We start from the raw sequence: 9799 nt of genomic DNA, 5'->3' as shown, positions 1-9799 counted from the left end.
ACTGATTATAATTGCTTCCATCTTGGACCATCACTATTTTTCATCTCTCTCCTCAGCCTTGTCAGCTCATCAGGTTCTGTGCAAACTCCATTACACAAACAGCTGGGTGAAAGATATAAATCGGTTAGAAATCAGCTGAGATTAATATGAACAGTGTTTGAATCTTGTACCTGTTAGAGAATCTATGAACTCTGAGCCACTTTAAACATATTAGCCATATTTATTCTTGGAGCAGAAGTCCTTAGCCTGAGCAGTCACTTGATATTTTGCAGAAATAAAAGGAACCTAGAATGTGTTATTGTTTCTATGGTAACTGAAACTTCCAGCAGATGTTTTTGGAAGGAGTCTCCAGTGCAAGCGTTCAGAGGATTCCAGCACAGAGGATTCACAAGGTTTCTTTTTGTCTTATAAACCGGTTCTTGACCAGTTAGAGAATGGATGTTTATAGCTGCTATAATGTAAGCGAGAACAGGAACACCGCTTCTACAACAATAAACGGATCTTTCTTTAATTCATTCATTTTTAAAAATGGGGTATATATGACGAAGAAAATCTCTCGTGACACTCTGTTATAGGAAAAGAATCAACTTCAGGGTGGCAGCTCTTAAATTCTGCCAAATTCTGTTCTCCCCATCGAGGGAGCATGTGTTTTGGTGCTCAGGGGAATTTTGGGTTTTCGGCTTGGCTTCTGAACTAGAACTCCTATCAGTACAGCCTTATTACCCACAATTCACAGTCCTCTCTCCTGTCCCTGGGTGTTATCACGATATTATTCCGCAGTCGTTACTGTGTGCGAGTTCTTTCCCGTCACACTGGACTTGGCTTGTCGTTCCTTGTCCAATTAGCACGTGAGAGCTCCAGTCATGTGACCCTCTGGAGCAGCCCAAGGGTTTGAGGTTTTCTTGAGTGGTATGTAAGCCCGAGGAAGAGGGCGTACGCCTCGCCGCAGCTGCTTTACCAGGCCGCGTTTCTGTCATTAATCTCAATTGCTTTCTCAGTTCGTGACATTTTGTTCGCTCGTTTCGGTGTCGTAAACCGAACGCCATGGAAAAACATTTAGTCTAGTGGAAAATATGCTAATACCACAAAGGCGCACTTCATCATCTGTAAGGCACATTGTTTGAAAAAAAGGGCTCTGTTTGAATATATGTCGTGATACAGACATGCTTTTTTTTTTTTATCAAAATAATACTAACTCCAATCACACGACACGTTTCACTAATTCGGAATTGCTTTAATCATTGTTTCAATGCTGTCAAGCATGTTTTATATAATTGCTAGCAGCAATGCGCAGCCATTTGGGTGGAATCTGGATCTGGACTGAACCTATGGCTTTTTGAGAGGAAAACAGGGCAGCTGTTGATATAAATAGCAGACACCCGGACTCATGAGACAATATCATACCCTCACACCGCTGCGAAATGTTCTGTAAGGTTAGCTGTGGATATGAGTGGCTCCTGAATTTTGTCCGGGAAAAAAAAGTGTGAATTTGTTTCATGTTGACGTCCAAGGAGAAAAGTAGCGGCTGATTGTTCCCATGGATTTTAATGAACAAGCTCTTTAAAGGAAAGCGCAATGAAATTGAGACACAGTCACACTTGATATATTTACTGAATGTTTTCGAGGCGACAGCATACAGGCATCCAGCCCAGCTTCATCTCAAAAGAAAGAGCCCAGAGAATTCAACATTAGAAAAACAAGGCACTTTTTTTTCTCTTTGATGAATACACCATTAAAATCACAACCCTGGTCACAATCGTATCACTGACTGTCCTGTCCAGTATACAACATCTAGAAAGGTGAGCAAATCAGTGGAACATCTGTCACTGTCATGTCATGGGTCACTCAGTGGAATTTTTAAACGTGTGGAATTTTTTTTTAGTGTGCCTACATACAGTATATGATATGGGTTCTGTGTCAACTGGCTTCACGGATACAATATCAAGACCAGTCTAACGTGCACACACACACACGCTCTTTCACATGTGTTAATATATACAGTTGTGAAAACTGTGCAGATCCCAAAATCCCTAGGAAGCAAAGCTGTTCATTATTTTTAATTTTAATAATTATGCTTATATAAAGTCCTTCAAACTCAAAGCAATCCTGCTGTGTCTCATGTGAGTGTGTGTGTGTGAGAGAGAGAGAGAGAGAGAGAGAGAGAGAAAGAAAGAGAGAGAGAGAGAGGAACCTGTTCTCCAGATGTGTAATATTTAATTGAAAGGTCCAGATCCATCTCTCCTGGAGTGAAGCTGGAGTCAGGGCTGCACTCCCTGTGGATTTATCCTTGGCTTGAAGAAACAGCCTGGCATGTGAGACAGGTTGCAACATTGTCATGGCATCTTCTTCTTTTTCATATTCTTCTTCTTTACATCTGAGAAAGAACGATAGGATGGTGTGGAAAGGAAAAAAAAAAACATACTCTGGGTCAACTTCACAAAAAAATCTGCCTCATATTAAACGGTTAAAGCAACTGGACTGGACACATGGTGAAGTAGAAACAGTTCAGATGAACCTTAACATTAATTTTATTAACTTATTTAGGTTTTTTTTTTTAAGTGACTTCCCTATTTCATGGTTCTTCTCATGGTCCAAAGAAATGAAAGCCACATGCATTTATTTTTGTTTTGTTTTTTCCCCCAATCCTGTCATTGGTCTGTTACCTGACTGTGTTCACCTGTTCTGCGTTAATCCATGTTTGTTCAGGTTATAATGACTTATAAAGTGTGCATTTGTATCTTGTCAGAACCTTGGGTTTCCTGTGTCTCAATTTTTTTCTATATTCTGCTTCCTCTGTTTTGGATTAGGATCATGAACTAGCCTGTGCTCACTCTGTCTGCCTGGTGCTTGACCCATGCTACGGCTGATTACGATTCCTGGACTTCCCCATAAAAAAAAAGCAGCACTGCATTCTTGCGCTGAGTTGGTGTGCTGTCACTCACTGCACGTTACACAAGTCATCTTCTTGATTGCTAACCCAGTCATTTCTCAGTCATTTGCCAGGAAACCAAGTGAACATAAATTATAAAGCTGGAGTTTCTCCATTTCTTGTGCGCTTTGCTGTATTCACCCTCCCTTCTACCTCGGTTTTAGTAGTACTCCACATTAACATGAGTAAAAAAAAACATATTTTCTTATCCTTTTGACATTTTAGCTGCATTAAAAAGCAATGTTTTGGTATATATTTATTTTTGTTTATTAGAAAATTAGCAATACTAAACCAATTTTCTTGTCACTGACCAACTAAAGATCTAAAGACTAAATCTCTTCACCAAACACCAAAATTTGCTTTTATTTAATCTATTTGGAAAAATTCCCGGTGTTCTCAAATGACCAGAGAAATAGAGAGCTGGTTGCAGAGGTTGGGACCTTCTTGTTTTCCTCTATGGTCAGTGCCCAGTAGAGTACAGCTCAGCTAGTTCCAGTTTCTGCTCGGGAGTCCTGCACTGAACTGGCCAGAAATATTATTGTAGCAGCTCCTGCGTCATTCAACACATTGTTGCTGCTGAACTCATAAAGGGACTCCGTGGACCTGCTTACGTAAATATATCTTCATGACATCTGTAGATATGATTCCGAGTTTCCTGTCATTTGGTACTACGTTGTAGAGTATGTGAGACGGTACTGGGTCATGCTGCCAAAGGCATGCTTGTAGCCTCTGGGACCTGCTTCTCTTTGAAGCATATATCAGATTTCTTGTTTAAAGTTCAATGCTTGGGAGCGCATCACTGGTTTCCCATTGGTCCACGGGACAATGCTTCGGACACAGCTGTGTATGCTAGCGGTCTTTTGTAAAAAAAAAAAAAAAAAAAAAAAAAAAAAGCAGGCAAATAAACTTTTTATTAAGATATTTTTGATCCAAAAACTACTTCCAGACCTACTTAATATAAGTGATTTCTCTGTATCTGATTTTGTAAAATAACTTATGATGATTATTTTGGTAAATTATGTAATATTATACCTGATTTCGGAGATTTAGCATGCATTAGCTCTTTATCATAGTTAATCAAATCTGCTAAATATTAAGCTGCTAGACCCTTCACTGTTATGTAAGCTGTACACATTCTTTTATTTTTTCTTACTAAGAAGCAAGCATAAGAGTACAAGCAGGGCCTGCTGTGTTTCCCCGACTGTTATACTGATACTTACCTTTCCAGTTGGTGAGATTCACAGGAACAAATCCCCAATGGTTAGTAAGGTTTGGAATTCCAAAGGATGGTTTAGATAGATACCATGAGTTGGTAGCCACACTCCTGTATTCTGGTGCCTCCTTGTAGTAGCGATGACCTGTTGGTCCAGGTTGGTAAAGGTAATCCATGGAATCAAGAAAGGCCGGTTACCATGGATCCACATGAAGGGCTATAGTAGATGAGTGGGCTATGGGTGTTTGGGTATATTCCATCCAGTGGGGAAGGCACCCCTGCCCATCAGATGTGAGATGTTAACTTCCATAAACACCCTCCACAGCAAGGAGGTGAACCTTGGTCAGATTCAATTTCCTCATCGTCAGAACATATCAAAACATTGATCCCTAGTTTGGTGCACAGTAGGAAGACCTGGGAAGGTCTGTAAAGAACCAATAGGCCACCACCATCTTCAGATTCTGGAATCAGTGACTGAAGTCCAGCAGTGGGCATCACCATGTTGACACAGACTACAGTTGGGCAGAAAGCTTTCATTTGTTCTGGAAGGTTTACTCAGTGACAGAGGTCTTGATCATGTTTGTTTTTTGTTCTGTAGACACCTCCTGGCCTGATGACAAGAGAGGCACTGTGGTCTCTGGATCTACTCTTCTTTTCACTAATCTATGAGTGTTGTGAACAGATGGCAATCCCACTCCAGTCAGTATCTCTGGACCTCCAGAGCCAGCCATGGTAAAAAAAATTACTGGAACATTGAAGAGACATCACAAGATATTCACAGTGCCTATGGTAGTAGAAGGTAGCATCCTACGCTCTCTGAAACCTTAACTGTGGTTCACGGAAATATTACAGCAACAACCTACCCTCACTTGTTCATACAGCAGGCTATAATTTCAAGTATAAATATCAACGAGATTAAGCCAGCATGCCTGACAGTTTGACAGCAGGACTTAAAAACCCATCAGGTTGGACTATGCCTTGGCTTCCGGCTATTTTAATGTTCAAGCCATTAATGAACTCCCCTGATATACAAACCTCCTCCAGTCTTGATTAAATGTTGTCTTTTCAGAAGAGAGTTCATCCTCTAGTGTATATATAATGAAGCAATTTAGAGGAAATGGAGATTGTACACGGAACTGGAGAACTATGACACGATATTTGACTCAGATATAAATCAAGCTTGTCAGTGAGCATTGTTTAGCTAGAAGAGCTTACAGACAGTGGTGGGTACAGAAAGAAAAGAGAATTGTACTGGTTTACACAATACACAACAATTCCTTCTTTCATAACTGCTCTCTCTTTGTCTGGGAGACTATCCCATGAACACTGGGGTGAACCCTGGATGGTCTAATCCAGAAGGCAAAGTGAGTTAGTTGTAGCTCAGAAGATTTTAAACAAAGTATTGAAAAGAATCGCCTTCAATTGTAAACTGGAACAATTTTCCCAGGGTGCAATTCTGCCAGGCTACCACCTACCTGCCACTTCCCCAGTCTGACCCTTTCAAGTTGTGCAAGCTGTAATTCAAGCTTAGAAATCATACATAAACCAAGGTCATTTTGTAGGAAATAATCATCTGTTCTTGCACAGATTACACAGTTGCAAACTGGAATAATTCGCCTTTTAGTATTTGCACACACACATTCAGTTACCCGCTCACATTCACATCTAGAGGCACCAATCCATCTACCCATATTTGAGGCCAGAGGACATGGAAGGTAAAGTGAGCTCAGAAGAATTTAAACAAAGGGGTCAATGTGATGATTAAGAGAGTGGAAAAGTCCTCCAAAGAATGAATTCTGTCTTTCTTTTTCTTCCCGACATTTTCCCTACACTTTCTGTCAATGCCATTTCGTTCCACCATTCTTCCTTTTGCTGTGCTACCAGGACACTCAGTTCTTAGGCTGAAGTTTCATTCCTTTATTCTATCAAGCTTCCAGACACATAATGATGGTTATTCGAGCAGTATTACACAAAACCTCTTCTGAGCAATTCCAGACTGCAGGCGTCCAAATACACAGCAATTGTATTTTTGTGTTTTGTAACAGAAACTAAACAAAAGCAGAGCAGCCCCGAGCCAGGATGTTTCTATGCGTCTCCCTGCTATTCAAGAGTATGAACTTTCAACAAGGAACCACTCTGTCTATGGTTTCTTTCATTTACATGTTTATCTTAAAAGACAAATATGCTAAACCTCATGTTATAAAACCCAGATTGAAGATGTCCTGTTCACTTCAGTCAAAAACAAACCAGACAGATATTCTGTGTGGAAGAATCCTTAGGTTTGGTCTTGTGACATGAAGGTCACATTTGCATAAATATCAGCGTATACACCCTTGTTTCATTTATGTATACTTTTTTTTTTTTTTCAAATGACAGCTTTTCTTATTAGGAACACCTAACAGAGCAAAAAAAATAAAAAAAAATCTGACCTGAGCAAAAACACTGTATGCAGGTTTTTTGATGGACATTTTCAAGAAAAATAAAGCAAACTTTTGTTGAAGAACCCTATAGGGTCTTTTGAGAACTTTAATTCAAGTTGATTTGAAGCTTTATCAGAGGATTTCCTGAGAATCTCAAGATGAAACCCATCTGCCTATTGAACTTTTGCTCCCATCTCTGTAAAAGTCTTTATTTGTTTGACCCCCCCCTGAGTCCTGCTTCTGGAAAGTGGTTTGCTTTAAACACCAGATGAAAAATTTGTGAAGGAACTATTTGGCCAGCACTTGCTTATTTAAAAGTCTCTTTTAACTTTGGCTCTTTAACTTTTTAATGGCTAGTTTGGGTTCTGCTGGTTTGAAAGGCAATGATACTTTGTTCAAGTGTGTGTGCAAGAAGCTCAGGGGTATTCAGGGATCCTGATGGTTGCCAAGCGTTGATTATTTGAGCCCACTTTGGCTTGCATTCAGTTCCTGACCTTGTTGGGGTCACTTTCTCATTGCGAAATATTTCTGTGTGTGGTGTTTGGGGTGTGTCACTTTACTTTCTTAGCCAGTAAGCAGGGCTAAAGTGATTAGAACTAGATTTTTTTTTTTTATTAATAGGTTAGCATGTCTTTCAAAATGGATAGAGAAAATCCATCTTTTTGTCAAAATTCTCCATCCTGAAACAGATTCAGGGGAAAGAATCAAGCAAGAATCAAGAATCAATGCTAATGCAAAAACTTCATGACAGCCTCCTCCTTCATTCTCTTCCTTATTGATTCTGCATTTTTTTCTGTCTCCTTCCTTCATGATTAATGACTTATTGGACCACATGTTTTGGCCTGTTTGCTGGAAAAATGTTCTGTCCAAAATAGAAAAGTGTGTGTGTGTGTGTGTGTGTGTTGCTGAATAGAGAAGCAGTGTTTTTGATTACATCCCAGTGAGGCTCTGTTTTGGAAATCAAAGGTTTGTTAAGGTTTTTCAGTCTTGTTGTCATGTTTCTTTGGCTGCTTTAAGGTTGAATGGAGAAGACGGAACATTCCAGAGGAATCCCCCATCATAAATCCTTAGGAGAATGGGATAGCCCCAGCAAGAAAACACTGGCAAAATCTCATCGCTAGGACAATATATTAAAGCAACTGAGAAATGATTAGCATGATCTCACAGGTATGATGCTAGCTAGTGAGACCAGTCTTACAGCAGAGAAATGGTATAGTCATCCGTAAAGCAAAATCTTCAAACGCCTGGATCCAAAAGCCGCTGGCGACATGGCTAAATATCTGTTGTTAATAAAAAACTAAACTGATCAGCAGAGTATGGCACTGTGACATGCAGAAGTAGCACACATGTCACATCTGGTTTGATAAAATAAATGAACAAGTGTTGTTGTTCTATCATTTTTACTGCCTTGTTAACTGTTTAGGGTACAGATTAGCTAGTTGTCTTTAACAATTACAGAAAATAATCACCCCAGTTGTAAACCAGGACAGGGTTCATTTTCTAACTCGATCCGAGCTACCTAATCATTTCATCAGACTGGTCAAACACGCTGAAATGCAAGCATTGAAGTCTAAATCCATGCGATTTCTCAACAAAGTCGTTTGGTATGAATGCTCTTGCATAGATTACACAGAAGCATCCTGTTTAAATGACCTTATATTGCTTGCAAGTGTTTCTAATTGTTATAGAAAGCAATTCTCTGGATGTGACTTTAGTTCATTGGTCCAAGAACACATCATGTGATCTATAATTTGTCCATGATTTAAGTAGGATCTCATACAGTGTGAGGCAACAGATAGAAGACTGAACTATGAACATGGGTGAAATGGTCTGACAAATTATCGTTTGTGCACTCTACATTACAAAAACTTGTGATTACTAAGACAACAAGTTGTAATTACTGACTGTAATTACCAAGACAAACAAGCCACACAAACACACACCAAGTCTGGATTTCTGTTCAGTAAACACAGGCAGCTTTCATCACGTCTGATTTTATAATAGATCATTCAAGGGCTTGTGGTCACTGGCTGCCAAAACAAGCAAATGTGTGTGTGTTTGTGTTAATGACAGACAGACAGAGTCAGAGAGACAGACAGACTCTTAAGGTGAAGATATTCTTATTCAAGGACTCTGTGTTGTCATCATCTACCAAGTGGATTTGCTTTTTAGATGTGATTAGATTCTTTTTCAGCTTCTATCTTTTATATTTCAGGAGACACACACAGAACTCCTGTATTATTCGAGGCAGACGTCTAGACTGTGTCTGAAACTCGGCCCTATTCACTGTATGATGCATTATTTTCCCTTTTGCACTCCCTTAATCCCATAGTGTCTAAAGAAGCAGCTAGAAAATACACCCTCACTGGTTGTGTCTTTGTGTGTTGCTTGGATTCTTTCTTGTTCGCTTTCTTTTGTTAATACAACAAGTGCATTTCCATGTAGCAGAGTGGGTTTTTTTTTAATCCACCCATTCCCTCAGACATTCTTGACCAATCCCTTACACGCAATTCTATTTGTTTTTACGATGCCTGTGACCCTGTTCTACCAATCTTAGTCGGCTCTAATACCTACAACATAAACAAATGACTCATTTAAACCACAGGGTCCTTGTCCAAGATGAACGAATGGGTGAGCGGGGCAGAACCGTACAAGAATGCAGAACCCTTCTCATTCAGTGCACTCTTATGTTGATGAAAAGTGCTTTCCTTTGTTCAGTGAGTTTAATACTGGACCACCCAGTCATGAGAGTATGAACCACCTGTTCCTGTGTATATGCAAGTAAAAACTGCCCAAATGAGATTAAAAGCAGCCCATGCGAGGGTAAAAAACAGCACACGTTTTTGGGGAGATACCCCAGTCCAGTATTAACATGATGTTTGTATCTATCTAGTAAATATCTAGCTATTAAAGTCACACTAAGGTGTTTTGAAGTTGTATATAACTTTGAAAAAATATTTGCCTGGCTATGTGGTTTTCTTTAAAGATCTCTTTGTCTTAGATTTGTTAGTACCCCCCCCCCCCCGCTCTCTCTGTCTATTTTTCTGAGGCTGGAAAAGTGAGGAACGTGTGCATTTCAGTTGAGGTTTGTAATTGGCAGGCTCTAACATTGTAGGAGAACTGTTGAAGGCTGAAATTCCTCGAAATGCCTGGGCGTTAAATACTATACTTCAAGCAATCTTTCAAAATGTGCACAGTATACAGAGCCAGTAAAAAAAAAGAAACAATTATAAAAGA

Source organism: Hemibagrus wyckioides, linkage group LG27 (assembly GCF_019097595.1).
Source record: "Hemibagrus wyckioides isolate EC202008001 linkage group LG27, SWU_Hwy_1.0, whole genome shotgun sequence".
Lineage (NCBI taxonomy): Eukaryota > Metazoa > Chordata > Actinopteri > Siluriformes > Bagridae > Hemibagrus > Hemibagrus wyckioides.
Note: the sequence above shows the minus strand (reverse complement) of the source record.